This window comes from Pantherophis guttatus, chromosome 2, assembly GCF_059756535.1.
Source record: "Pantherophis guttatus breed Tessera chromosome 2, ASM5975653v1, whole genome shotgun sequence".
Taxonomy (NCBI): Eukaryota; Metazoa; Chordata; class Lepidosauria; order Squamata; family Colubridae; genus Pantherophis; species Pantherophis guttatus.
The window spans coordinates 226,956,959-226,983,988 of record NC_142064.1 but is presented as its reverse complement, the minus strand read 5'-3'; the positions used below and the strand labels follow the sequence as shown (position 1 = coordinate 226,983,988).

The 27,030-nt window shown below is 39.5% G+C and overlaps 1 protein-coding gene and 1 long non-coding RNA gene across 6 annotated transcripts in view; one reads left to right on the top strand and one right to left on the bottom strand.

The window, feature by feature from the left end:
• SLC6A6 (solute carrier family 6 member 6) overlaps positions 1-4,244 on the bottom strand; it is a 59,575-nt gene extending 55,331 nt beyond the window's left edge. The window contains exon 1 of one of the 4 annotated variants that reach the window (XM_034431570.3): positions 3,616-4,244. The gene's annotated coding sequence lies outside the window, so the exon portion shown is untranslated. Of the gene's footprint in view, positions 1-2,196; positions 3,276-3,615 lie in introns of those variants that run through there. The other 3 variants (XM_034431569.2, XM_034431568.2, XM_087883736.1) reach the window with 3 other exon arrangements.
• Positions 3,183-27,030, top strand: part of LOC117673886 (uncharacterized) — a 119,569-nt gene continuing 95,721 nt past the window's right edge. Inside the window, exon 1 of one of the 2 annotated variants that reach the window (XR_015731673.1) lies at positions 3,183-3,354. This is a non-coding gene — a long non-coding RNA (uncharacterized LOC117673886). Of the gene's footprint in view, positions 3,355-3,705; positions 3,814-27,030 lie in introns of those variants that run through there. The other variant, XR_009621615.2, reaches the window with a different exon arrangement.

The window sequence follows — 27,030 nt, the reverse complement described above, 5'->3', positions numbered from 1 at the left end:
CTCTAGCTTAGTGTACTTTACTTGCACTTAACTCCAACTTCAACTGTATCCAACAAACACACAGAGTGAAATAGAAGATAATTGTAGCATATTCATAGAGATGTAGCCTACTTCCAGTGCCTAAGAATGATTCTGCCAATAGCCAAGCATCAGCCACACAATATAGAAAATGCTAGTCTGACATGGCTTTAGTTACATTCAATAGCTATTCCAACAAGCTCCTATTCAAAAGTGCTACAAATTCTCACAGCCCACGCAAGCTGTGGCATAAGTACTAAGCTTTACAATATTGCTGAACATGAAACAAAGTGTATCTTAGTATTTTACCTAACATTATGACACTTTTAACTGCATTATAAAGAGGAAGAAAATTCTCATGTTATAAAAGTATTTGCATACTTTGCTCTCACAACTACCCAAAGGGCAAACTTCAACACCTTATATAATGAAGAAGAATGGTATGATGGGAAAGGGATAAACATCTAATTCTGCTACACTCCTTCACTGATCCCACTGATAATCCTTCAAACTTCATTTTAATAAAAATGAAACTCCATTAAAAGTGAAAATATCAAATTACACATCTTCTCTGCATTGTGAACTTTGCCCTGAACATTAGGTTGGTTATGTTCAGAGGTGCTATTATTAAAACCATATTTTTTAGCCACTCCTAGTTCAAGCTCATTCTTCTCCCACATAAAAAAGAGGAGGGGTGGGCTAAAAAATGAATATATTTTATTCTAACATGAGTGGGGGGGGGACAAAATTATGTTACCCTTAAGTATATTCATATATAATCATGCCGGCCAATTGACCACGGAGACGTCTTCAGACAGCGCTGGTTCTTCGGCTTTGAAACGGAGATGAGCACCACCCCCTAGAGTCAGGAACGACTAGCACATATGTGCAAGGGGAACCTTTACCTTTACGTATATTAGATTTTTTTTTCAGCATGAATACCAAACATGCTGTCCCTAATTATTCAATTCATGACCAACTCATAAACTAGTATTTCTGATCATTTGTTCACTTCCTAAATCTCCATTCCAGGAGTGCATAAATATAATGTTTGTTATGCCAACTCCTAAAACACATGCATTTCCATCCATAAAATAAAGTGCTTTCTCAAACTAGATCTGCTTTAAGTGCCATACTAGAACATGGCTTGATATATTTCTGGACCAACACATACATTTTTTTTCTTTCTTCTGTGTGTTATTGTAGTAAAATATAACAGTATCTTTGCCTTATTCCTACTGCTGCCCCCTACAGGATAGGAAGTCAAATATTAGAGCTGATTTTGAAGGCTAATAAATAATATCACTTCGGAGTGATAAATTACAGCAGAAGAAGGTGGTAAAGGAAAATAAAAAAGGGAGACCTTGGGGACCAGAATAGATTATGACTGGGAGAGTCATGGAAAACTTGAAGAGGCAGCCAAGGTATTTTTTTTAAGCAGATAAAAGAAAAATCAAATACGGAAAGCAGACAAAATGTGTTTACTGCTACTAAGATTAACGACTTTTTCTCAACCGCTTTCACTTTTAGCACTTAACTTAAGCAAGTGGCAGCGTTATCATAGTATATGACCCTCTCATCTCAAATATGATGTAAACATATTTTTTCTGTTGTTATATATCAAACTTCCAAGCAATGTCTACAGATAAACATTTCAACAGACTCTTTTGAGTTCTTCTATTGGGATCATTTTACCCACTCAAACACAAATACAAAGCTATATATACCCAATCATGTCCCAAGGACACAAAGATTTGACCTAGAATAATGTGTAGGGTTCCCCCCCTAAAATTAAACATTATACGTGTGTGTGTGTGTGTGTGTGTGTGTGTGTGTGTGTGTGTGTAAACCTGGTTCGTGTGAAACACCATTTTAAAAGATTACAGAATGTTACCAAGCTGCAACTCCAGATTACAAAAGCCATTATCAGCAAAACTGTTTTTTTTCAACGACACACCTATCTCACCTTTTTTTTTTTAATGCAAACCCCACACACACACACACACAATCTCAAAAGTAATGATTTGGAAGTTCTACTGAGCTTTCTTCCCAAGGGTGTATTGTAGTATGACTACAACAGTAACATATTTTTAAAAAACCCAAACAAACGTTTTCCAACCATTCGCTCCAGTTTTTGTTTTCCTTATTCCAAAAAGGCGTTGGATAGGTAACGATCACCTTTGCTCTCCAGTCAAGCAAAAGGTATAAAAAGAAGGAAAAAATGATAACGTGCCCAACAAGCCATCTGCCGATCCAAATAAGACACGCAAAGCCGTTTCCTCTTTAGGTTCTTATACGGAAATTTAGACGATGCCCTTTCGAAAAGTCGGTCCACTTCCCTTTTGTTAATCTGGTTAAATACGAACGAGTATTTTTTTTTTTAAACTCCCTTTGAAGGCTGGCTTCTGATTCCAGGAACAAGCGAGGCAAATTCGGGATCACTTTTATTTTACCCCGAAGTAAGTCTGAGATTCAGTTCTTGCCAGCAAAGTTTCAAAGAATACCCAGGACAATTCTTTTAGGTGCCTCTCCCCTCCAGGAAAAAAAAATAATAATGAATGAACGAATTCGCAAGAGAGCTTATTAAAAGATGCGCCGGCAAAGCCGCGAAGGTAGCAAATGCTCGCGTTCGAATTTTCCTAATTGCCGTCCCCTGCCTCGCTTTTTTTTCCCCTTCCTTCCTTCCTTTCTTTCTTTTTCTTTTTTTTTCTTTTTTTCTTTTCTTTTTTTTTTTTTTTTTTGAAGACGAGCCGCGTGCTTCGATTGAATTCAATCGCACGTCGCGCGGAGGAAGAAGCGCGAGGAGGGCGGCGGGGGAAGAGGCGAGCACTTGCTCGCAGATGTAAAGGGAGGAGGAAGGAAGGAGGGGAAGAAAAAAAAACACCCCACCCCACCGCACGAACGAAAAGAAATCAGACGGAAAGCGTTGCCACACAAGCGGCTAATGCCACTTCAACCCTTCCTGTGCAATAGCTCTCTGTGCGTGTGTGTGTGTGTGTGTCTGTGTGTGTGTGTGTCTGTGTGTGTGTTATTCCAAAGTGCACGTAAGGTATCGAAGGTTGACCGCCGGGAACGATGAGGAAAAAACCCAGCCGGGCAAAATAAAAAAAACCCGGCTTCATCAGAAAGGTGCCTGTGCCCGCACATTTTATCAAACGCAAACAAAAGGCAACCGCCATGCTCTAATAAGAGAGAAGGGGGAAAAGGGAGAAAGAGAAAAAAAAGTGGGGGGGAGAATCGCTCGAAAACAAGGCGCGGGGAAAGTGCGGAGCGAAAGGCAGGCGCGAGGAAGCAAAGGCGGGCAATGGAAAGGAAAGGGGTCGTTTGGAGAACCCGGTACAAAGAAGCGGGGGTGGGGGAAGCACCATTCCTTAATGGAGGTTGGTTTGGGGGTGGGTTTTTTTTTCACCCCACTTCTGGTGCTGGACAGGAGAAAATAACAAAGACGTGGGGTGGGGGGGGAGGAAGAGGGGCGCCTCATATGCCTTGCTTTGTTCCTGGTTGCCCGAAAGGAGGGCAAGAAGGCGAGGCGGCGGTGGTGGTCGGGCTCGCTTTCTCTTCCCTCCTTCAAAAGACCGAAAAACCCGCCTTGGGTACCTGTAGCAGCGGCTCTTTTCCGACCAGGTAGCTGTCCAGCGTCTTGGCGTCCTCTGCCTCCGTCCTTATGTGCTTCGGCGTGAGCGGCAAGGCAGACTAACAGCAATGGGGAGGAAGAAACGGTAATTTATAAGCGCTTTCTTCCTGACCTCTCGTGTCTGTTCTCTAATGAGCGAGCGCTGAGCATCACCCATCCTGGTGAGTGGAAAAACACCAGCTCCGCTTCAGCTTTGGCGGGGAGGGGGGGGGAGTGGCGGGTGGAGGGTGGAGGCAGAGAGGGAGGGGTCGACGTGGGTAAAAGGAGGGGCCAGTTTCCCTCAGCTCGACGGAGACACAGGCACGCAGGGAGGGCGGGAAGCCTCGGCTGGCAGGCGGCCCGGAGAGCTGCGAGGGGCGGAGAGGGGCTGCCAGGCACGAGGAGGTGGGAACAGCTGCCTAGCTAAGCCCCCGCCGCCGCCGCCGGGAAGCGGGAAAGGGGAGCCAAGGGCTCCTGCATGTGCCAGGAGGCGGGAAACTTTCCCCTCGTCCTCATTAAGCAAAGGGAGGTGGGTGGGGGGAGAGGATTAGGGAGCCCAGAAGGGACTTTCTTTTCTTCTCGGAGTGAGACAGAAACGCGACTTCGCCCGACCTCTTGACTCCCCCCTCGGAGGGGAAGAGTTGGAAGCACGAGGCCCTTTTGGCACGAGATGGCGTCTCTGGTCTAGCCTCGCTGGAGGCTTTTCGTCCTCCTTTTCTGCTTTCCCGTCGACTCGGCCCGAGGAAAAAAAAAAGCGTGATGTTTGGCATGGGATAAGAAAGAGCGCGGCTGCCTGTAAATCCAGGGTTGCCCCTTCGCATTGTTTACAATGCCTGTAACTCCCCTTCGTGCTTTCCAATGTTTAGCTCAGCTTTCGAGACTACTCTTCTTTCCGGCTTGGTCACATGAGTGGACATCTGGACCGTAAAAGAATGCTCAGCTTTTCGGTTATTGCTGCTTTCTAATCTTTGCTATTCGGCAAAAGGCTACTTCTTAGCTTGTGCTACCTCCTCGGGTTGTTGTTGTAAGACTGAAAGGCTGGTTGGGGTTTGGCATAGGAAGGCTGTTTGTTGAAAGGCAGAACAATCACAGGCAACGTTTACCTATTAATAGCATGTGTTATTAGTATTATTTTGATGCCTTGAGTTAATCTTACTCCATATAGAATTCTATTCTATTCTATTCCATTCTCTTGGAGACTGCCTGGATAAGTCACTACAGTTTTTTTTTTTTCTTGATGAGGTTCTTTGGAAGTGGTTTGCTATTGCTGCCTTCTTCCTAGGGGTCGAGACTGAGTGACTGGCCCAAGGTCACCCAGCTGGCTTCATACATAAGGCGGGAATAGAACTCAGGTTCTCCCATTTTCTAGACTGGTGCCTTGCATCAAACTGGCTCTCTATAACAGCAATATGAAAAAGGAATTTGGAGTTACAGGTTTCACCTGGAACGTAGAGCCCTGGTGAAAGTTTTCAATGCCAGGGTCAGTTCTACGATCTGTGAAATTGTCATGAATATCTGATCAACTAAAATCTTTTACAAGTACAGCAACTGGGTAGTCCACCCAAAAGTCCAAATGAAAGGTTCTGGGTCAGAGGATGAGTTGCCTATAGGCATGAAATGTGTCATCTCTCATTTCACAACTAGCTAGTTGGTCTAGTGCTGTGATAGTGAACCTATGGCATGCGGCCAGAGGTGGCACGCAGCGCCCTCTCTGGGCACGGAAGCCGTTGCCCCAGTTCAGATCCCACGTGCACACGCCTCCCGCCAGCCAGCTGGTCTTCGGGTCTCTGCTGCGCATGCACGGGGTTTGTGGTACATGCGGGGGGGCATGCTCATACATGCATTGCATTTTGGGGGTTCGGGCACGCTTTGGGCACTCAGTCCAGAAAAGATTAGCCATCACTGGTCTAGTGGTCGAAGCAACAAGCTAGAAAACAGAGGATCGTGTGTTTATGTTCCACCTTAGCCATGAAAGCCAGCTGGGTGACTTTGGGCCAGTCACACTCTCTTAGCCCAACCCATCTCACAGGATTGGTGTTGTGGGTACAATAGGAGGAGGAGGGTGTGTTGGATATGTTTGCCTCCTTGAGTTATTTGTAAAAATAATAAGATGGGATACAAATAAACAAAACAAAAGACTTGTTTGGAATCTCACTTCACCATCCGCCCTTGTGGTCCCCCAACGAAATAGGGGACATCTGTTAATCCTGTTAGCATTGTGTGTGTGATTTAGAGAATGAGTACATATGTGTCCTTTGAGAAGGACATATATTCCAGAACCAGGTTGCCCACCCCCAATTCTTTAGAGTTCAATTTCAAAGATGTTAGGTTGGGGAAAGTTGGTTTGGAGCATGTGATCCTGAGAAAGTTGCAGCTAAAATCCAGATCAGAAAGTATGGGGTGGACGACACTCTTGTCTTATAAATACATTATAGTTTTGCAAACTTCTGCTTGGGGGCAAAACAGAAAATTAGCTTGATGCAAAGAGACAATGAATCCCATGAATGCTGGTAAGCAACCCTCCACATAACTTGAGCAATAAGTGAATGGTGCGTCCATCAGTTCAATGATACTATAGTCATGCTCTTAACAGTCATGATGCAGGCAGACTAAGCTGAAAGGATTTCTCTTTGGGAGATGGCTATGGCAGAAAGTAAAACAACAGAACCCAGTTTATTAGGAAGAACCAAAATAAAATATCTCAACCTTATGACCTAGGACTGGATATGATCACATTCCCCCAAGTATAAATGCATTGTAGGGCTATAACTGAATCCAGTAGAAGAAAGGGACAAACCTTTGACTCCAACTCTAAAACATTAGGCTCTTAAGCCCTCTGAAATATTCCATAAGCTTAACAAATCCTACCATGAAATCTGTATTGGAATAAAAGAGGACAAAATGACCATTGCATATCTTGATAGCAATAATGGGGTTACTACTGTTTTACTTTAGGTCGTCTTGTGTGTCCTGTTGAATCCAATATACAGGACTAAAAAAAAAGTTGACACTGGGCATGTTTTAAAACTGGCAGCACATAATGGAGCTTATTAGTAAAGTAGTAATAATTATAATACTAATATTATATTAGTAGTCTTTGTTTTATTAAACAAAAGTAGTTAACAACAGTCCTATAATATTCTAATTTGAACCTTGAGGTCCATGTTTAAGTCCATATTCTTAAAAATCTTGCTCACGGGAGTATATTGTTTGTTACCTCAATGAGCTCTTATACAATCAAATATGGTTTGAATTCTGTGCGAAGAGTGTGATGTAGGGATTCTGGTGCAGAACTAGGACTAGGGAGATGCAGGTTTAAATCCCCCTCAGTTACATAACTTGGGCCAAGTAATAAAGAGTTACTCTCTCTCAGCATAGTCTACCCCTCAGGTGGATATTGTGGGAAAAGATGGCAGCAGGGTGTGCAATTTCAACACCCAGAGGAAAGATGGAGTATAAATGCAATAATGAGTAATAAGGTAAGGTGTTTTTTTTTTCTGTGCCTGAGTCAGTTTTTTTTTTTAAATTATTATTATTATTCCTGGCGACTGTCTTGACAAGTCCCTGCAGTTTTCCTGGCAAGATTACAGAAGTGGTTTTGTATTGTCTTCTTCTTCAGTCTGAGACTGAGTGACGGAGTGACTGACACAAGGTCAGCCAGCTGGCTTCATGCCTAAAGTGGGACTAGAATAGCTTCTAGCTTGATGCCTTAACTACTACACCAATCGGGCTTTCTTCAGATAAGACTATTTAGCCTAATTCTAATACATATCTCTCTATTTCGAAAAAGAGATGTTGGCCAACCTTTGGCCATTGCTTGGTCCCATTATTATTCTCTATCCAGAGTGCTCTTAGATAGTGCCCAATTCTAATAGCATAATTTGTCGTTGGTGTTTTTGTTTGTTTTGCTTTACTATAAAAGGCTCAAGTAGAATGTAATTATGTTAGGCATTAAGACTCTGGAAGGCTTAAATTATGAAAGGGAAAAAAAGGGAAAAAAATATAGCTAGCATCTTTCAGTTTGACTTCCACATCTACCAAATCTGTTGAAGAAATTAAAATTAAAAACAAAGTGGAATTTTGATTGGGAAACCTTGTTTATCTTTTTATTATTTAGAACGTGTAGAGTATATTTAAACATTAGATTAGTGTTTGTTAAATGAAGTCCCTTAGCTATATACCTCAAGCACAATGATGTCTTTTTATTAGAGCCATCAAAATGCTAATATCTTTCTGTATAAAATTAAATTAAATCATATTGATGCACATTAAATTAACTTATTTGTTACTATGGTAAACTAATTGGATATTCACTTTTCATTTTTACTGTTTTATTGGGTATTTTATCCACAAATTGGCTTCCAAATATTTGAAAACTCTGCTGAGAAGGGAAAAGATATCTTAACAAAACAAGATTCTTTTCAACACTATAAGGAAAATACCCCCACAATAATCCAACTGTTGAGAAAAATATGAAAACAAATATACAATAATATACAATTTAATACTTGATGCACTTCAGCAAAAAAGGATAATTGAAATTATCACCAACCAGGAACTGAATGAACACGAAGTGTCTGAGTGCCCCCAAAAAACTTTCCCTGTTTTTACTTTTCCCTTTTCTCTCTTTATTGCAAAGGAGGGGGCGGGAGAAAAATTAGTCAATGTGGAAATATTAAACAAAAATGAACTTCACTGCAGGAATTACATTATTACCGGGCCAACTTTAACAATACTATACCCTCAGTTATCACAAAAAGAAGGCTTTTGTTTGAAAAGACCCTGATTAAAAGCATTTATACCACGTGAATATTTTTCCAGAGACTATGCATTGGCACACTTCTGTGGTGAGAGCAAGTCACTAATAATTCTCAAATTATAAAAAAACAACCATATTTTTAACTTAGGAATTTCCAGTTAATTGATTTGACTCAAGGGAGTTGTTTCCATGGGTAAGTATAAGCAGTTTTCTCAAAGCATTGTTCTAAGCTATCAATAGTTATTGTTTAATTCAAACTGCAATTGTTTATAGGTCAACATAAAGATTCATCTGGCTTGGAAGTGGGCCCAGCACATTAATTATTTCTAGTTTTACAAAGATTTTAGTCTAAGGTTACAAAGGTAACATTCAAAGGATTGTGCTAGGTACTCTTCGATGAACTCTGCTTAACATAATAATTGGACACCTTTACCTTACTCCTTACAATATTTGTAATGATAAACCTTTCCTCCTCACCACAATTGCTTTCTGTTTGAACTTTTGTGTGTATGTACAGACACACCAGGCGTCTGGTTAAATTATCCTGGGACTGTAAGCCAATAGAATTGTTAGATTTCAAAGACAGCAGCTTAACAGGACTAAGTAATAACTAATTAATTACGTTTCTTTTGATTCTCTAAAGCATGGATGAGCAGCTGATGCTCATCCATCACCATTGCTATGCTGGCTATAGCTGGTGCAAACTGAAGTTGAACAATATCTGGAAGGCCAGCAGCAGGAAGAGATTTCTAGCTTAATGAATGCGCTCATGGCTCAATCTCTTTGAGGCCTATAAGTAAGACTGAGAAAATCTACCTCAAACCCTGGAGAGATGCTGCCCATAGAAATTACTAAACCAGATTGATTTGTAATAGAACCCCTAAAATGCTGCTTCCTACACTGCCAATTGCATAGATATCTCATAGTTGGAACACAGAAACATTTAGCAAGCAACAGACATGAGTGTTCTCATCTTTGAGAAGTTTTCTCAATAATGCTCTTGTATAGACTAGCAAGTAAGGAGCATGGAAACATTTATATACATCCCTTTTTTTACTTGCAGGTGGTTTTACTAAGCTGGGATACACAGTTTGTGAGGTTGTACATAGTTTCCAATCTCCTGCAAACATTGTTAGCAAATTGTGATAAAATGAAGTAATTGTCAGATACCCAGAGAATAATTTTTGATTTGCTAATTTATGTTAAATTTAGTTTTTGTCTTGGCTTCTCCCAGTCCTTCATTCTGATCTTTTTCACTTAAAAATATCACTCTCAAGCTTCTCTCAAAAAATGGGAATCTCAGCTTGAAACAGTTTATAATCCAACATTCATTAAACCAGAGTTTATTATAAATCGTATTACACCTAGCCATGGTCTACTTAATAATGGTTTGCAGAATAAGACATTAAAAAGTCTGGTATCAATAGAAATATTGTTGGCTGGGGGAAACTGTTCTCACTTGAGTTTTCCTGCTTCTATGCTTCTAAATAAAATTGACTAGGAACAAAATGCTAAACTATGTACTGTAGACTTTGGATTGATCTAATCAGATTTTTTTTATCTTCTTGGCAGCCTCTAGGCAATACCTGCTTCTCCTTGGTGCTCTTGCAATTGTTGTTTTGTGATTCTTTCAGACTGAAACATTCTAATAGCCAACAACATTTGAAAGACATCCCTTTCTTAATTTTTTTCTAGTCTACTTTTAAACTAATTGTGGTGGCCACCAGGATATGCTTTGCACACACAAAAAAATATTTGAATCAGTCCTAAATCTGCTAGCAAATGTACGTCTGGGATGAGTCCAGGTTCAACCATTACAAGAGAGAGAGAGAGGGAGGGGGAGGGGAGAGAGAGAGAGAGAGAAATATGGGGAATACTCTGTATTCCAATTTCTTCACATTATAATGAACATTGCAACATTTGAACATATTATTTTTTAAACAAGTTCCTGCCTATACAATACATTTGTTCTTTTTACATCCTGCATTCTGAATTTAATCAAAATTCTCCTGATTAATACTTATTACTTGGTAAAATGATGTGGTTTTCCTTGTTCATTGTTCTTCACTTGATTTTTCTCCTCAGCTATTTCAAGTGCCTTAAAAATATAGCAAATATTTATCCATCCCTTCATCCAATTAAATGCCTGCTAAAATAAAAAGCCAAATGGCCAACTAGGAACTAGAGGTAATTAAGTTAATTGAGATGTAATTGTACTTAACAGAAATTCCAGTTGAATACTAAGTAAGAGAAAAGAGTATTTTTCTCTAACAGACAAACCTAAAACAGAAGAAGATTCCATTTAGTCGAAGGGGTGATTTTTATTTTTAACCAGATTGAACTCTGTGCAAAAACAAGAGATTTTGGGGAAAATTTTAAAGAAGAATTGGAGGAACTACACATAGAAGTAACCACAACAGTTATGACTAAACAAATGCCACAACAGATACAATGAGACATTCAATATGATTCCATATTGGGAACTATAGCTATTGACTTTTCTAAAACCTTGGTGTAACAATGGATTATAAATGAAGGAATGTGGAATATAAATGAAGGAAATGCTTCTCAAATGATATTTATTATTATTTGAAAAAGTTAAAATGATGTGATTTGCTTTCAAGAAATGCATATTAGGAAAAATGATATGAAATTATTTTCGAGGGACAAAAATCTAGATGAACAATTTATTTCAGCGGGAATGAAAAAACTGAATTATTTTGTATATACTATAAATCCTCAGCTATATTAAAAACTTACATTGACTGATGATCATGGCAGATACGTTGGGGTGGAAGTTAATCTACAGGGGATTAAGACTTTGATATTGGGAATTTATGTCCCAGATCAGGGGTGGGTTCTACTTACCTTTACTACTGGTTTGCAGCGAGGCCACGTGCGCTCTTCTGTGCATGCGCAGAAGCGTTTTGGTGACGTCGGGGTCAGTGGGTGGAGCCTCCCGCCGGTTTTACTACTATAGAACCGGTGTGAACCAGGGGCAACCCACCACTGTCCCAGATGTATATAAAACAGCATTTTATAAAGGAGTTCTGGACAAATTATTGGAGTTTCCATGTGAAAATTGGTGTCTCCTGGGAGATTGAAGTGGAATACTTTCTGCACAAAAAATTAGAACTTCTGAGAAAAATATTAAAAATACAAGCTACCACAGATCATTTTTTTTTTAATTAACAGTTTAGACCATGTTCATGTATGGAGATATAAAAATGCTGACTGAAAGGAATATGCCTATTTTTCTAAAAGACATAAATCTTTTTCAAAAATAGATACAATTTGGATTTTTAAAACTGTCTATTAATGTTCGTAAGGTAGAGACATTATCAAACACGTTTTCAGATCACAATCCAGTAGCTTTAACTTAAAAAGAAAAATGGCTCTTTTAGGTGCAGATTGAATGAAATATGGTTACAAAAGGAAACGATAGTGGAAGATTGCTAAAAGGAGTTAAAAGAATTTTTTGAAAATAATAAAGGCACAGAAAGTAAGAATTGTTTAGGATGGAAGTGAACGTTCTGTAAGAGGATACTTTATATAACTTAATAATGAACTTAAAAATAAAATGCAAATAATTTTGGATGAGACTAAAAAAAGGATGAATAAAAAAAATCCTCCAGGAAAGACAACAGGAAAGAAAATTAATATTTTACAGAGGCATCTACAAGTTAAATATAAGGCATTATAGGATGCAAAGGAAAGAGACAGACAGGATTTACCGGATTGAAATTGTATTTTGGAGATTGGTTTGGATGAAAGAGTGGATGTTGGTGTGAAACGAGACTTTTAAGTTGTAGACTTTTCAATTAGAAGGTCACAACCAGATGGCAAGGATATTTATAGTAAGATAAAATTAGAATCATTTTATTAGTAGATAAATTTTAAAAATCATTGTAGTAGATATGCCACATTGAGAATAGGAAACAGATAATAAACCCAGAGTGGGCTTAAAACATCTCTCTGGTTCTCAGTACAATAAGCCAATGGTGAAATGTAAAATTTGTTACTACCGGTTCTGTGGGCGTGGCTTGGTGGGGGGGGAGGTAATGTGACTGGGTGGGAGTGGCCAACTTTTTTTTACTTTTAAAAGCATTTTTTCTACAACCTTAAGAGGTTGCAGAAAAAAATGCTTTTAAAAGCCTCTGATAATCAGGCAACTCAGCTGGGATCGTCAGAGGCTTTTAAAAGCATTTTTTTTCTACAACCTCTTCGGCCAAAGAGGTTGTAGAAAATATGCTTTTAAAAGTTAAAAAAAAAAAGCCTCTGATGATCGCGCGGCTCAGCTGGGCATGGGGGGTGGGCAGGGATTTTTGCTACTGCTTCTCCGAACCACCCGCTGCCATTGCTACCGGATCGAGTGATCCGGTCCGAACCGGGAGCATTTCACCCCTGCAATAAGCATTTCACAGAAGAGAAAGGCAGGTAGAGACAAAGAGATAATACATCAGGAATTATTGGAAATCATCAAGGGGGAATATAAGATTAAATCAAGAGAAAAACGAATAGCAGAAGGGTCCAGTCATCCCCCTTTAGAGTTATCAAAAATAGATAAAAAGACTCATGGTATAGTATATAGAGCAAAATAAGATAGAATTTGAAGTACAATTGTGCACCCACAATGAACATGTAATTGGTAAAATGTATAAACTTTTGCTGAAATTTGAAATGGAGGAAGAACAAGTTAAAGAATGTATGATAAAGTAGACTAAGGATTGTGGTTATAATATACAGGTAGATCAATGGAAAAACACTTGATTATAAAAAGAATTTTTATAAAATGATGTACTTGTAATACATTGTGCTAGAGAAATTATCTCATATCTATAAACTGACTTCTTTGATTAAAGAAAGGCCAATACCTAACATTTATTGGTGGCTAAAAATTGGTTATGCATAAAAATGAAAAAGAAATGAACTTGCAATTTATGGTTTTGATAATTAGGACGGATTATAGAAAGGAGAGAATCACGATATAACTTTACAGAAAAGGTTAAAATATAATTGTCCTTACAACTGCTGTGAGGAATATCAGAAGCTATTTCTTTATGCTTTTATATCTTCCCTCATATCTATCCTTTTTTCCCTACTTCCTTCTATTTTCTTTTTTTAACTGCACTTCCAGCTTTTTCTGTTATTTTCTTTAGACTAACCTAGTTTGTATTAGTTTTATTTTTGCTTTTAACCTTTTTAATAAAAATTGTATTAAAAACATACTGAAGGGAAGAGGGTATGAATTTATTATCCATAACTCCTGGGGGCAATACAAGAACTGATAGGTGAAGCTTTACAGAGGGGAATCCAAACTCAAAGTAAGACATTTCTTTATCCTGCTACCTGGAGTCACAGTTCTTTCCAGCACTAGGCCTTTTAAACAAAGGTTGGGCAGCCATTTGTCTTGGATGCTGAGGAATCCTACCCTGCACAGAGGGTTGTATTAAAAGATCTCCAAGCTTTCTGCCTTACTATTCTATTGTTATTGAAAGGGTTGGAGGAAGCCCTGGAAGCAAAACACACTAAGAACATCATATTATGCCATGACTGTGTTTTTAACATAGCATCTATGGCACAAAGAAATTCATCACCTTGTGCAAGTATTCATGTTTCTGGCACTTTGTGCAAAACTACAGTGCCCTTGTCCTCAGCTCAAAATGCTTTGCTCATGTGCATACATTGTGACTAGAGGACAAAACAATATTTGATTTGTTTTTGATATATACTGTATATAAACAATATAACCACATGGGGAAAATGGTGAAAGGCAAAATATGATTCTGTGCATAGGATAGTGTAATATTAGCATAGGTAAAAATTTCAAGTTTAGAAAGTAGGCAGGAAAGTAGAGGTAGGAATAATGACATATTTAAAATTATGGATGCAATAAGAAAAGGATAGAATTTTTCTACCCTATTATAATATGAAAATGCAGGATTTTCTACTGAATCAGGACATTCAGGACAGATACTGTAGAAAGAAATACTTTTGTAATCTGGAAGCCAAGTTTCCCTGCCTATCCAAAATATTGGAAGGCTAGGATCTTCCCCCCCCCCATATAATTACTAGTGAATTGATGAAGTCACCCTGCATGAAAAGAAAACTCTCACACAAGATAAGAATAAAGGAAGCCTTTGAAAATAAAGGAATGGGAAAAGGAAGCAAATGACCTTGGCAAGCTTTTGAAGATTATCATGAAGATGAGCAATTATTCTGGAGGGCTGCTTGCCTAGCAAAGTTAAACCCTTTTTCTCAGTGCCTAAAAGGAACTCTCTTTTTCCTTTCCATTCTTGTCCAATTAGCTCTTCCCTTTATTTGCTCTTTATCTTTTCTTGCCTCCTTTTTTAGTATAGCTATTCCTTCCATTCTCCCTTCATCCTGTTCTTTTATGGTTTGCCCTTTTTTTTTTATGAAAGAAAGGTTGTGTGTGTGTGTGGTGCGAGCAGGTATGAAACTTCTCGGTGAAAGAGAATAGCTGGTATGCATAGATGGGAAATTGGGACCCTATTATAAGTAATTTGCTTTCATCAGTAGTTATATGTTCTGGCCTCACTCCTGGGTTTCAGGAAGATAGATATGCAGACATACATATATGAAAATGAGTAGTCCATGCATATAACCTGCTAGATTGATTTCAGACAGTATTGGCAATCTGAGATTCACGAAGTGGGGAAACTGAGAGTTTACAATTTTTATTTTCTTATGTATTCTTCTTTGGGAATGTCATCTTCACCATCACCTTCCTTTCAGATAAATATGGTACTAAAATCAAAACTGAGAGATGTAGTGATTTAAAGCACTGAACCAGTCACTTTCTTTTAGCCCTAAGAAGAAGGTAAGGACAACCACTTCTGAAAATCCTTGCCAAGAAAATTGCAGCGACTTGTCCAGGCAGTTACCAGGAGTCAAGGCTGACTTGAATGTACACACACAGACACACAGTGGTGGGATTGAAATAATTTAACAACTGGTTCTCTGCTTTAATGACCAGCTGGGTAGGTGTGGCTCGGTGGTCATGTGACTGTGTGGGCATGGCCAACTCAATGTCACTCAGGTCAATGGGTGCTTTGCCTTAGCTGTTACAATGTAATAAGGGTTAACCAGAGAGACAGTTTCTGTAAGCAGGGCAGTAAAGATCAGGCTAGAAACAACACCAGAATCTTTCCTTCCTGCCTTCCTTACAGGATTAGCCCTGTAAAGTGGAAAAAAACAAAATAAGATTTCTTCCAACAACTAGTTCTCCGAACTGCTTAGAAAGTTAACAACCGGTTTTCCCGAATAGGTGTGAACTGGCTGAATTCCACCACTGCATGCACACCAATACAAACACAAAAATCAGACGCTGTTTCCATGAAATATGGTTCGGCTACCAATTTAGATTTGGTTTTAAAAGGATATTTAGGCTGAATATGAAGTTCATATTCTGGTTTGGCTTGTTTGCTTTTTGGGAGGGGGGAAACTAAAGCAGAACCATATTTTTTAGCTGAATGCCATTGAGAAATAACTTGTTTTCCCATCTCCTGTTTAAGGCTGAGGTCCTGCATCCTCAACATTCCCTTACACTGAGAATGATGCCTGCTGCAAACAACAATTTGGACTTGTTGGCTATTTTTGATGGCTTTATCAGTAGGAGCAATCCTACTAATCCCTGCACATGTTTATGGAAAGTCAGTACTTAACTCAGTCCACAAACAGCTTCTCCAATAAGAAAGAGAAGATCATGATACCTTTTAGGAGATGCATACAATTATCTTCACTAAATATTATATTCCCATTTGGTATAAGAAAGACTAAGAAGCAGAGTAGACTGACCCACATTTTTTTCGGAAGACACCGTAATATTTGTAACTCCAGAGGACAAACACCTTAAACCAGCTGTTCTCAAAATCTGAGCCAAGACTCCCAAAGAGGTTGCAAAATAATGGACATAAATGTTGCTTTCCTCTCAATTCTTTCTGAGCAGGCTTGCCAGACTGCTGCTAAAGTAATCTAAGTGTTCCGTAACACACACTTCCAGAGCCATGCATGAGGTTAGAATGTTCTCTCTCTCTCTCTAACATGTGGGCTTTGCTTTTCAAAGGAAAAATCATCATGCCTGGAGGCCACAAGTTTTCTAAGCAGAGCTCTGACCATTTTTGACTTGATGCTCACTTTGCAGAAAGGATTGATTGGAGGGAGAGAAAGGGCAGAAAGCTGTGAAAGAGCAGTGGGGCAGAAATTGCAAGAACAGGGAAAGGAATCTCTTCCCACAAAGTCCCACTGAATAAAAGCTCACTGTCTATTTTCTCTTTTCCATCCAGCATAGTTCTATGTGTGGAAAAGCAACTTAAAAGTCTGTGGCATTTTGCAAGCTACTGTATTTTAGGAGCAGTTTAAGAAAAACTAGTTTAAGACAGAGAAACATCCTTACTCTTGAGTTGGTGAGTACCGAAGACAAATTCCTTGTCTGTCCAATCACACTTGGCCAATAAAGAATTCTATTCTATTCTAATAGCTGTCTACAAAATGAAGCTTTGGATTTCCAGGAATTATTGCAAAAATAAGTGAGCTTGCTTCCCATTCAAAAGACAGCTTTAAATGTTATTTGTTTTCTTTTAGCTTATATCTAATGATTAGGACCTATCATTGGTTCATTTGATACAGAGATTAAAAATTAATTATTAAAAGTAAATAGCACATGTGCTATTTGCCCAGTTCAAACATTACTGCTTTTATTTTATTGCAAGACAGTGTCACGTAAAATCATGTAATTATTGTATCACAAAGAGAACCCCTGCTCTAAATTCTAACTCAGGTTAACAAAGCATAATTGCTGTGTACATAGTACATATAATTCCTCCCAAATCAACAGTATTATGACTTAATGTGATAGTTATGTTTGCATAGCAGGCTATTACAATAGCTTTATTTTTATAACACATAAGAACCACAAATTCCAAAATCCCATGTGAAAATAGTTTAGCATCGCAATCATAGAAAAGGTGGTCTCTAATCAAGAATTTTAAAAGTAGCCCTTGTCAAGTTGAGTACAACTTCTGATAATTTCAGAGACATGTCCAAGCATGTTTCTTGGGAGCTATAGAGAAGTAGTTTGGCACTGATTTCTCCTCCAATTGTTTCCACCTGTCTAGGCCTTAGCCCTGGGATTCTCTGTTAATCTCTTGTTCCAGTCCAGCCAGGCCTGATGATCTTTAGCTTCTGAAGCTGGACAAAGTCATCAACAATCTGCCATTTGCTAAGAGATAGTCTTAATTAATAACCATCAGGTATTTAAAAATCCTCACACAATCTTTCCTATCTTTAAAATCCTGTTCTAGCAGCTAATCTGTGGAGAAGTCTGAAAAAAAAATACTGTTTTCTAGGTAAACTATAAGCTAAAATACTTTATCATGAATTCTATCAGTATACATAATCAATTGCTCTTTCCTTTTCCGGAAAGAAAAATATGCATTTTCCTTCCCTGGATACACATTCACACATATTAACATTCATTACAGCATTTTTAAAATCAATTTAGCAACAATATTTCCCCAAAGGGCAAAAGAAGAAAAATAATTGTTGGTTTGATTCTAAATTTCACCATGTGCTTGGATATTGTTTTGATATTTCATAAATAGGCATTTTATGGGGAAAGAAATGGAAATGAGCATCTATGTTATTTAGAATACAACCAGTTCAGAAGTAACAGCCAGTAGCAATTCACTGCAGAGAGGATTGAAACTGAAGACAAAATGTGCTGAAGTTTAAAGAATGAACGATATATACATACACAAACAGCAACTGCACAGAAGAGATTGGATGTGTTTGTATGTTGCTATTTAAACTGGGAATATTTTTATTTACCTGACTTTTTAAAGGAAAGATTCCTAGCAAAATGATATTCCATTGGGCAAAAACACCCAGTTAGCCTATGTGCTACTCGTGTGTATGTGATCTTTGTGTGTAGGGAGTGGGGGGAGGAGGGAGAGAGAGGTTTGCTGGTTTAAATGTTGGTTGCTGGCAAATGGGCAGCTATACAAAATTGAAAGAAATTAAAAAAAAATACATGAACTTTTTAATGAATATTTTTGCCCTGAAAGTTAAAAGGATGGAGTAGATTAACAGCCTAGTGGGAGTTATCACAGTTCAAGTGATACAGCACCTGTTCTGCAAGCAAACAGTGCCAATTCAAGCCTTGGCATCATTAAGTTGAAATAATTAGGTGATGTGCTCTATGTACTTAGCGATTCCTTATTTTTGCAGCTCAGTTCTAAGCATGTTTAAAAATAAATCCCACTGTATTTATTGGATTTACTCTCAGGAAAGTGCATAACCTTGGCTGTTCTCTGTATTTTCCATCTTTATTCATTGATTTTTTAAGACAGCAATATATATGTCTTACTTCTCATATTGCATTTTTGGGAGAGGTTGCCTTCGGGTTTTGTGAGCCTTTATGCAAAACTCAGGTCACTATGCAAACATGCTATCATGTCTCAGAGGTAGCACTTTCTGCCCCATTGTTTTCTATCATTACCTTCCATAGTATACAAATCAAGAGCAAAAGACTTAGGGATTTAATCAAGAAGATAAAACATAGAAAGGAAAGGAAAGAAGCCATAGAACAGACCAAGTATCGGTCAGCAGATCTGAAACAGGAAATGTTTGAGAAAAGAGGTCATTCTCCCCTGGACCACAGTGTGCAAAAGCCACAGTAATTGCAAGGTCATTTTTAGAGTGATCTGAAGGTATAATACATCCAAAAAAAAAAAAAGTCTCCTGCAAAAGAATTGCATTGGAATTAAAGAGGGCTGTGCTTTTCCTTGGGCAGTATAACTTTCCAGTGCAATGAACTTAAACATTTCCCTTCTTTTCTTTGAACCATACTATAATTTTCGTAGCCGGAGTATAGTTTTCCTATTCTAGAAAATATTTTTTTTTTCTTTTCGGCTTTGTAACTGGTGGTTATCATTGTCACAAACGTGACTCTAAAATACTGGCAATAACATTTCTCCTGGTGTATTTAGTTTCAACCTGTTTCCCCTTCCCAAATTCTTTTACAATATTCTTCTTCCAAAGTTATCACAAAAACATTACAGAAACTCTGATCCCCCCACCCCCCCTCCCAGGCCCTAGCTGGTATTAAGTTCTTCTGGTGGTATTTTCAGGAATCCATATTACATAATGTTCCAGACACAGCTGTTGGGAGACTAATAAGATGATCCTGGCAAAAACTCATCTGATCAAAAAAAGCACCTGGCTGTAGCTGAAAACAGGGTAGTGCTGACAGACCAAATAACTCAGCAGCTTTCTGTAGCTGAGATCTTTTGATTTAGAAGAAGAGTCTTCAAAGGAAGCTTACGTATTTATGATTTAAACAGTGTTTAGGGATGGGTCTCTTTTAATGAGTCTTCAAATAATGTGAAGTGAAAAGGGCCCTACCCCAGAGAAACTGAACCATGCAGAGAGAAAGCAAAAGACCACACTGTGCAACTCTGCTACCATTTACTTCAGATGCCCAACATATGGAAATGGGTTATGTGGTATAGCAGATGGGAGTTATATCTCAGAACAACTTCCCAGGTGTCTGTCAGATGTTCATCAGGCAGTGAGCCCAGTGTAAGAGAGATGGTTGTGCAAACCATTGGGCAGTCTTCCTTCTCTTTCCCCCAATGCCCATCAGCTCTTCGTATTTTTAGAGATGGGTTTAACGCAATTTTAAAGTTGTACCCCTGTTTAAAAGTAAACTGGCTAATAGGTGACAGGCATGAGGTGGTAGGGGATTGTATAATGCAGCTGAATAGTTCATTTTAGCTTCACTTGCCCTGTGGTGTCTGTCTAAACTGTAGACAACTTTTGCATCTAACTATGCAGAATAGGAGCTTGCTGTCTTTTGGTGAACCAGTTATCTATGGCAGGATAGTCATTGAGCTTGAAGTGTTCCTTATCATTTGTAAGCAGGTATAGAAAAAACAACAATGGCTAAGAAATGGGGTGGGGGAGGAAATCACTTTACATTTCAATACAAGGTTAAAGAATGCCCCAATTATTGACCAATGGCACTTATCTCTCCTAGTAATCTAGACTTAATCAAAGCATAGAATGAGAAGTGCCTAGCTTCGAAGAGTCACGGGCACTCAGGATAATATTATGAACATTTAATGGATAATGAAAAAAGGCAAAGGTATTCCAAAATGACATCTATTTTTCCATTAGCAATTATACTAAGGCTTTTGATTGTATAGACCACAAGTGGAGGAAAGCCCTTAAAAACATGGTAATGCTGGGCTACCTCATCTGCCTATTAAAGAATTTGTATGATGTCCAAGAACCATTTCTGAATAGAAAATGGAGCAATTAAATTCAAAATTGGGAAGGAGTACTCCAAAGGTTCATAGGGCCACCTTACTTATTTAATTTATATACAGTGTACTTTATCAGATATGCTTGATAAGAAGAAGTGGACATTAAAATTAAAATCATTGGGAGAGACATCAATAACTTTAGATATAGTGCTGACATCACTTTAATGACTAGAAGTGAGGAAGACTTAAGAAATCTCTTGTTGCAGGTGAAAGAAGAAAGCCTGCTTCTCAGTATTAAAAATATTAACAGGCAGTCAATCTAATGCAACGATGCAAAGAAGTTGAACAGTAACATAATATATATATATTTATATATATATAGGCTCAAAAATTCAGAGGGATGGTAACTTGTAACCATAAAATAATGAGATATCTGCTATTTAGAAGAAGACTATGAAAAATCTAGACAACATAGGAAAAGTTCATAGACATCAAGGAAGAGAGGATCAACCTATTCTCCAAAGCAACTGAAAGCAGAGCAAGAAGCAATGGATAGAAACTAATCAAGGAGAGAACCAACCTAGAAATAAGGAGAAATTTCCTGACAGTTAGAACAATTAACCATGGAACAATTTACCTTCAGAAGTTGTGGGTACTGAAGGTTTTTAAGACGAGATTGGGCAACCATTTCTCTGAAATGGTATAGGGCCGTGATGGTGAACCTATGGCATGCATGCCAGAGGTGGCACACAGCGCCCTCTCTGTGGGCATGCGAGCCATCGCCCCAGCTCAGCTCTGCTGTGCATGCCCGTGTGCCTCCCACTGGCCAGCTGGTTTTCGGGTCTCTGCCGCACAAGTGCTAGGACGCATGTGGGCGTAGCACATACATGTGCGGGGGGTAGGGCACATGGGGGCATGCATGCATGGGTGACACATGGGTGCCTGAGTGCATGCGTGGGGGTAGGGAACGTGCGGGGGCCACACATGCATTGCATTTTGAGGGTTTGGGCATGCACATGTGCATTTGCGCATGCACATGCACACTTTGGGCACCGGGTCCGGAAAAGATTAGCCATCACTGTTATAGGGTTTTCTGCTTGAGCAGGGGGTTGGACTAGAAGACCTCCAAGGTCCCTTCCAACCCTGCTATTCTATTATTATATAAACATATGTGTTGTTAAGGCTCTGGTTTTTGCACTGGTAACAGAGAATGGTAAAAACTGGACTATTGGAAAGGCACAAGAAAGAAAAATTGGTCTCTCTGAATTGTGATTGAGAATATCTTAGTCTACAAAAAGAACAAATCATTCAAAATGAAATGAAGTAAAACCAGACTATTCACCAGGAGTAGTAATAATGAAGTTGAAGTTTAAAGGAATCACAATATGAAGGGAAGAGCCATTGGAAAAGATGCTTGGAGAAATACAATGGCAAAGAAGCCAATACAAGGCCAGGTATTGTAGTCATAAGCATGAATTCCCCAAACTCAAAGAAACAGACAGTCTTGGGGAAACAGCCATGTCCTCCCCTGGGTCACAAAAAGTCAGATATAACTGAATAACTGAACAACAAGAAGAGTTTTCTGTTGGCTCAAGGATAGTTGGGCAGCACTTTAAATGAGCTGAAAGGAAATGCCCTGAGTTTCTTTTGATCTCCTTGCCAACTATCAACAAGCAAACGAAGGAGGGGGCAGGAGATGGAAAAGGACAGCAGGAAGACTGAAAATGTTTTGCAGAGGAATGCTTCCTCATTTGGCAGGCACGACCAAGATAAAATTCTAGAAGGCAGAAACTTCTGTCTGTCTCTTTCTACCAAGTCACTGCATGCATTGTTTACATAACAATGGAACAAACTGTGCAAATGTTCTTTTGTACACATGTTCGCTGGAAAAAAACAACAGACCAATTAACTTTTGGGTAAAACTTACTGTGTTATTTTTGTGCTTTCCAGACCTCCAGACAAACTGTAGATTGAGTTTGTACAACGCAATAAGCCATAATGCAGTTTGATTGTATTGGACTCGTGGTGGTCAGCAAATCATGGTTAAACAAATTGTGTATTACCACAGTATATGAATCAGGTAGTAGGGTGGCTAGATACAAAACTCTTGAAACTTTGGGCAGTACCTGATATCAGTAACTGACATTTAGGGGAAGAGAACTGCTATCATGGTGACAGTATCCATCTAATCCAGTGATGGCTAACCTTTTTGCTGTCATGTGCCAAAAGTAGGGGGAGTGCAGGGGGTCACGCACCCATGTGCCCACACCCATAATTCAATGCCCCTGCGCATGCACACGCAACCCCCTCAGCACTCCCCCTGCTTTTGGCACGCGATGGCAAAAAGGTTACCGTTGGGCCCAGTAGGCCTGTTTTTCACCCTCCCCAGACTCCAAAGGCTTTCTTGGAGCCTGGGGAGGGCAAAAACAGCCTTCCCACCCACTCACCCCGGAGGTCCTCCGGAGGCTGGAAATGGCCCGTTTCCTGACTTCCGGTGGGCCCGGAAGGCCCGAAAACCAGCTGGCCAGCGCGCGCATGTGCGTTGGACCTGAGCTAGGGCAACGCTCGTGTGCCCACAGATATGGCTCCACGTGCCACCTCTGGCACGCGTGCCATAGGTTCGCCATCATGGCCCTAGTCCATCACTTTGTGTTAAACCAGAAGGTTGGATCTTGAAATTACTATGTAAATTCTCATACAGCTTTTACCTAATACCACCATGGAAGGTAGAGATGGGAGTTACAAACATAGCACCTGTGACTTTTTACCATGAGATGTGTTGCTGGCTACAAGCTTGGTTGATTTCAAAAAGAGTTTCCTGAAAGTCATAGAAATCAATGGCTTTTAGACTTGATGTCATCATGACTGGCAGACCAGGCTTCCTTGTGCAGTTGGTTGCATCACAGTGTTGGGCATTGCTGATGTTCTGATGACCTAAGTACATAACATCCTCTGATTTTATTTTCCCCCCCCTCTCTCAGAATGACATCATCAACCTTTTAATTCCCCATGATCCTTCACAAAGATTTTACATGATAGTGTATCACAGTGTATTCTAGTACTGCAGGTTGATATTATTTGGAAAGATCATCACAAACTAGGTAAGCCACAGGGCATGCTGTGAGGTTTGGTGTTCGTTTGTTTTTTTTTTAAGGAAAGGAACATGTTTTCCATCAGAAAGAGAATGCAGGAGTGCTGCTAAACCTAGATTGCCAGCTGTAGCACCTGTATCCAGTGGTGGGATTCAGCCAGTTCACACCACTTCGGGAGAACCGGTTGTTAACTTTCTGAGCAGTTTGGTGAACTGGTTGTTGGAAGAAATCATTAGAACAGAGAACCGGTTGTTAAATTATTTGAATCCCACCACTGCCTGTATCTCATGGAATCCAAAGCCCATTCGATTGGCGCATATTTCCAATGTGTGTATGTTTAAGATAAGTGGCCCTGCTCACCTCTGCCTTCTCTAAAAAGGCCATTGTTTGGGGGGAGTGGGGGACAGAGAGGCAGAGAGAGAAGAAAGGGACACCAAAGATTGGGTGCAACTAATGGGGAAGGGCGTGGTCAGAAATCCATATTGAGACCTCCAATGATCCTTCATTTTCCTATCAAGTCACTGATAGAATGTCAGACTAAATGAGTTCATAAGTTTGATATGCCTATTCACGCAAGGAGAAACAAAAGCAAACATACTGTACACAAAGAGGAAGAGAGGAGGAGCTTCTGCGTGGGTCTCCTCTAGCAACAGTCAAGGTCAATCTTTCACTGATTAGATATAGAGCTGACTTCTTGGAACAACAAGGAAGCAATGCACCTGTTGCTTGGGAAAGTGTGTTGGTGTATTCTATTCCTGTTTGAACTATTTGATGAGGCCGCTTTACTCTTTCTTTCCCAGCCTTCCCCAAGTTATCCACAATACTCTCTTGGTTGTTATTTGTATATCCCTTTTAATTATAATCAGCCAGTTTCATTTGTATATCCAATATAGCATCTTTTTCCATAACATTCTTGTAGCTGGTCATTTTTAAATCCATTTTCAAACCAGTCTTAATCTTGTCTGGTAAAACTTGATGCTCTTCCATAATATCCTTTAAACTCAGTCTATTTATAATAGTAGATACTCTTAAATTTAACCTGTAGGTCCATTGTTCACAAATATAATTAATTGTAATCTTTAGTTCAAAGTCCCATCCTATTATGTTTTTTTTTTTTAATAAAAAAACATATTCAAAACAAACAGCATTTTCCCCACAGGAAGGATTATGGCCAATTTAAAAATCTTATTACAAATCCATTTGGATCCTTAGTCCATTTGGAACTTTCCAAAATCAACATTCTGATAACCCCTTTTGCTATTTAATCCAAAAAGATTTTTTTAAATATATCCTTAAACTTATATTTAAAACTTATTTGAAGAAAACTCACCAGATGCTGCCAAAACATATTAAGCCAAAAGTTCCTAATAGCTGAAAAGCAGTTAATAAGCAATTTCCAAAAGTGATTAGAATAGGAAGTATGTGAAGCCAGTGTTTTGTTTTGTTTTTTAAAGGCGCCAGCTGCAGTTTCAGCAAAGATGGCCTTCCCTCATCTCCCAGAGCTCTAAACCTACTAGAGACTACTGTCTTGTGGTCTCCTCATGAGGAGAAATGGTCTAGAGCAGGGGTCCCCAACCTTTTGGATCTCAGGGACCACTAAATTCATAATTTTAAATCCCGCAGACCACTAATATGATCTGCCTAATGACTGGGTGGGTGGCCGTGGCTAGGTGGTCATGTGACTGGGTGGGCATGGCCAACTCAATGTCACTTGCGCTGAGGGGCTCCTCGCCAGCCTCTATTCACCCCTCCCCACCCAGCCTCTCCTCGCCTTCCTGCCCAGGCTCCTTAGGGCTCCAACAGGAAGCAGTTGCTGGAGCTAAGCAGTCACCACGAGAAAGAGTTGGCAAAACAGCTGACTCAGTTCAAATTGGATCTGGCCGAGAAGGAGACTCAGCAGAAGCACCCTACTGAGGACTAGGAGCATAGGCTTTCCAAGCAGAGGGAAGACTGCGGGAGTGCAAGGCCAGGTACTGGCGCCTAGAGGCTCAGCAGACTGAGATGGTCAGCCAGTTCCAGGCCATGATGCAGTCCTACTGGAACAAGGTCCTCTGGCTCTTCACCACCAGCGGTGCTTCCCTCCAGTCTTTGCCCAAAGCCCTGCACTAGGAGACCAAAGCAGACTCCCTCTGGTCTGCCCCCCTCCGACCCACACAAAAAGACCCTGAAGGGGGAGACTTTCCGCAGCAACACAAACGTTCATTGCATGTATTTTTTCCTAGGGGCCGTAGTTTGAGGACCCCTGATTTAGTCCAATATAAAAAATGCAAATAATTATTCTGAGGACCACCAAAATTTTCTCATGGACCACCAGTTGGTGACTGCTGGTCTAGAGCACTTGTGGGTAATCTTAAACTTTTCCTTTTCCAGAAAGGAATTATGAAGAGCCAGACTACGCAACAGCTCTTCATTCTGCTGGGCTCATTGGCTCCATTCAGTTTGGCATTCCATCCCCAGAAGTTCAGGTCCTAGGTTCTTTCTTTCTTTCTTTCTTTCTTTCTTTCTTTCTTTCTTTCTTTCTTTCTTTCTTTCTTTCTTTCTTTCTTTCTTTCTGGCTGCACAGAACTGCAGTTTCAGTTCCTCTCTTTTCATTGCCAACTGTCTTCATCCACTCATCATAACCATTCACTATGTTGGCTTCTGTAAACAATACCTCCTATGCTGGCTTCAAAGGGAAATTAATGCGTTACTATGCTGGATAGTTTATTTATCTAAGAAGGCAAGCATACACCTGTATTTTTCTTTGTGTTTTGAAATCCACTTGGTTATTCAATTTCTTGCAATGCTTCCTGGAACAGAAAGCCATCTACTCTTTGCATGCTGTCACAAGAAAGGGAAGGATTTTTAAAGCTATTATTTATTGTTATCTAATGCATTATTTTTATGGCCCTATCATCTGAGTTCAGTAAATCCATTCTTTTGACAGGGTGGAGTTATTTTAAGTCATTTCAAATGTTTGCTAAAAGCTTCCACATACTGCTGTACGTTCTGCTATAGAGCACCAGGAAGGTATTAATAGTTAAGCTTCTTCTGTGAGTGGATAAGCAACATAAAATACTGTATTGATGTTATACAGTATATAACGCATTGTAAGCCGCCCTGAGTCTCCTGAGAAGGGTGGCATATAAATTAAATTTAAAAAAAATACAAATCTTAGGTGAAATTATTCAGACCTGTTTAACTATCTATCATGGGGAAGAATTGGATATCTCCAAAAGATTTGGATTTCAGTTCCTAGCAATTCCAGAGAGCTTAGAAATT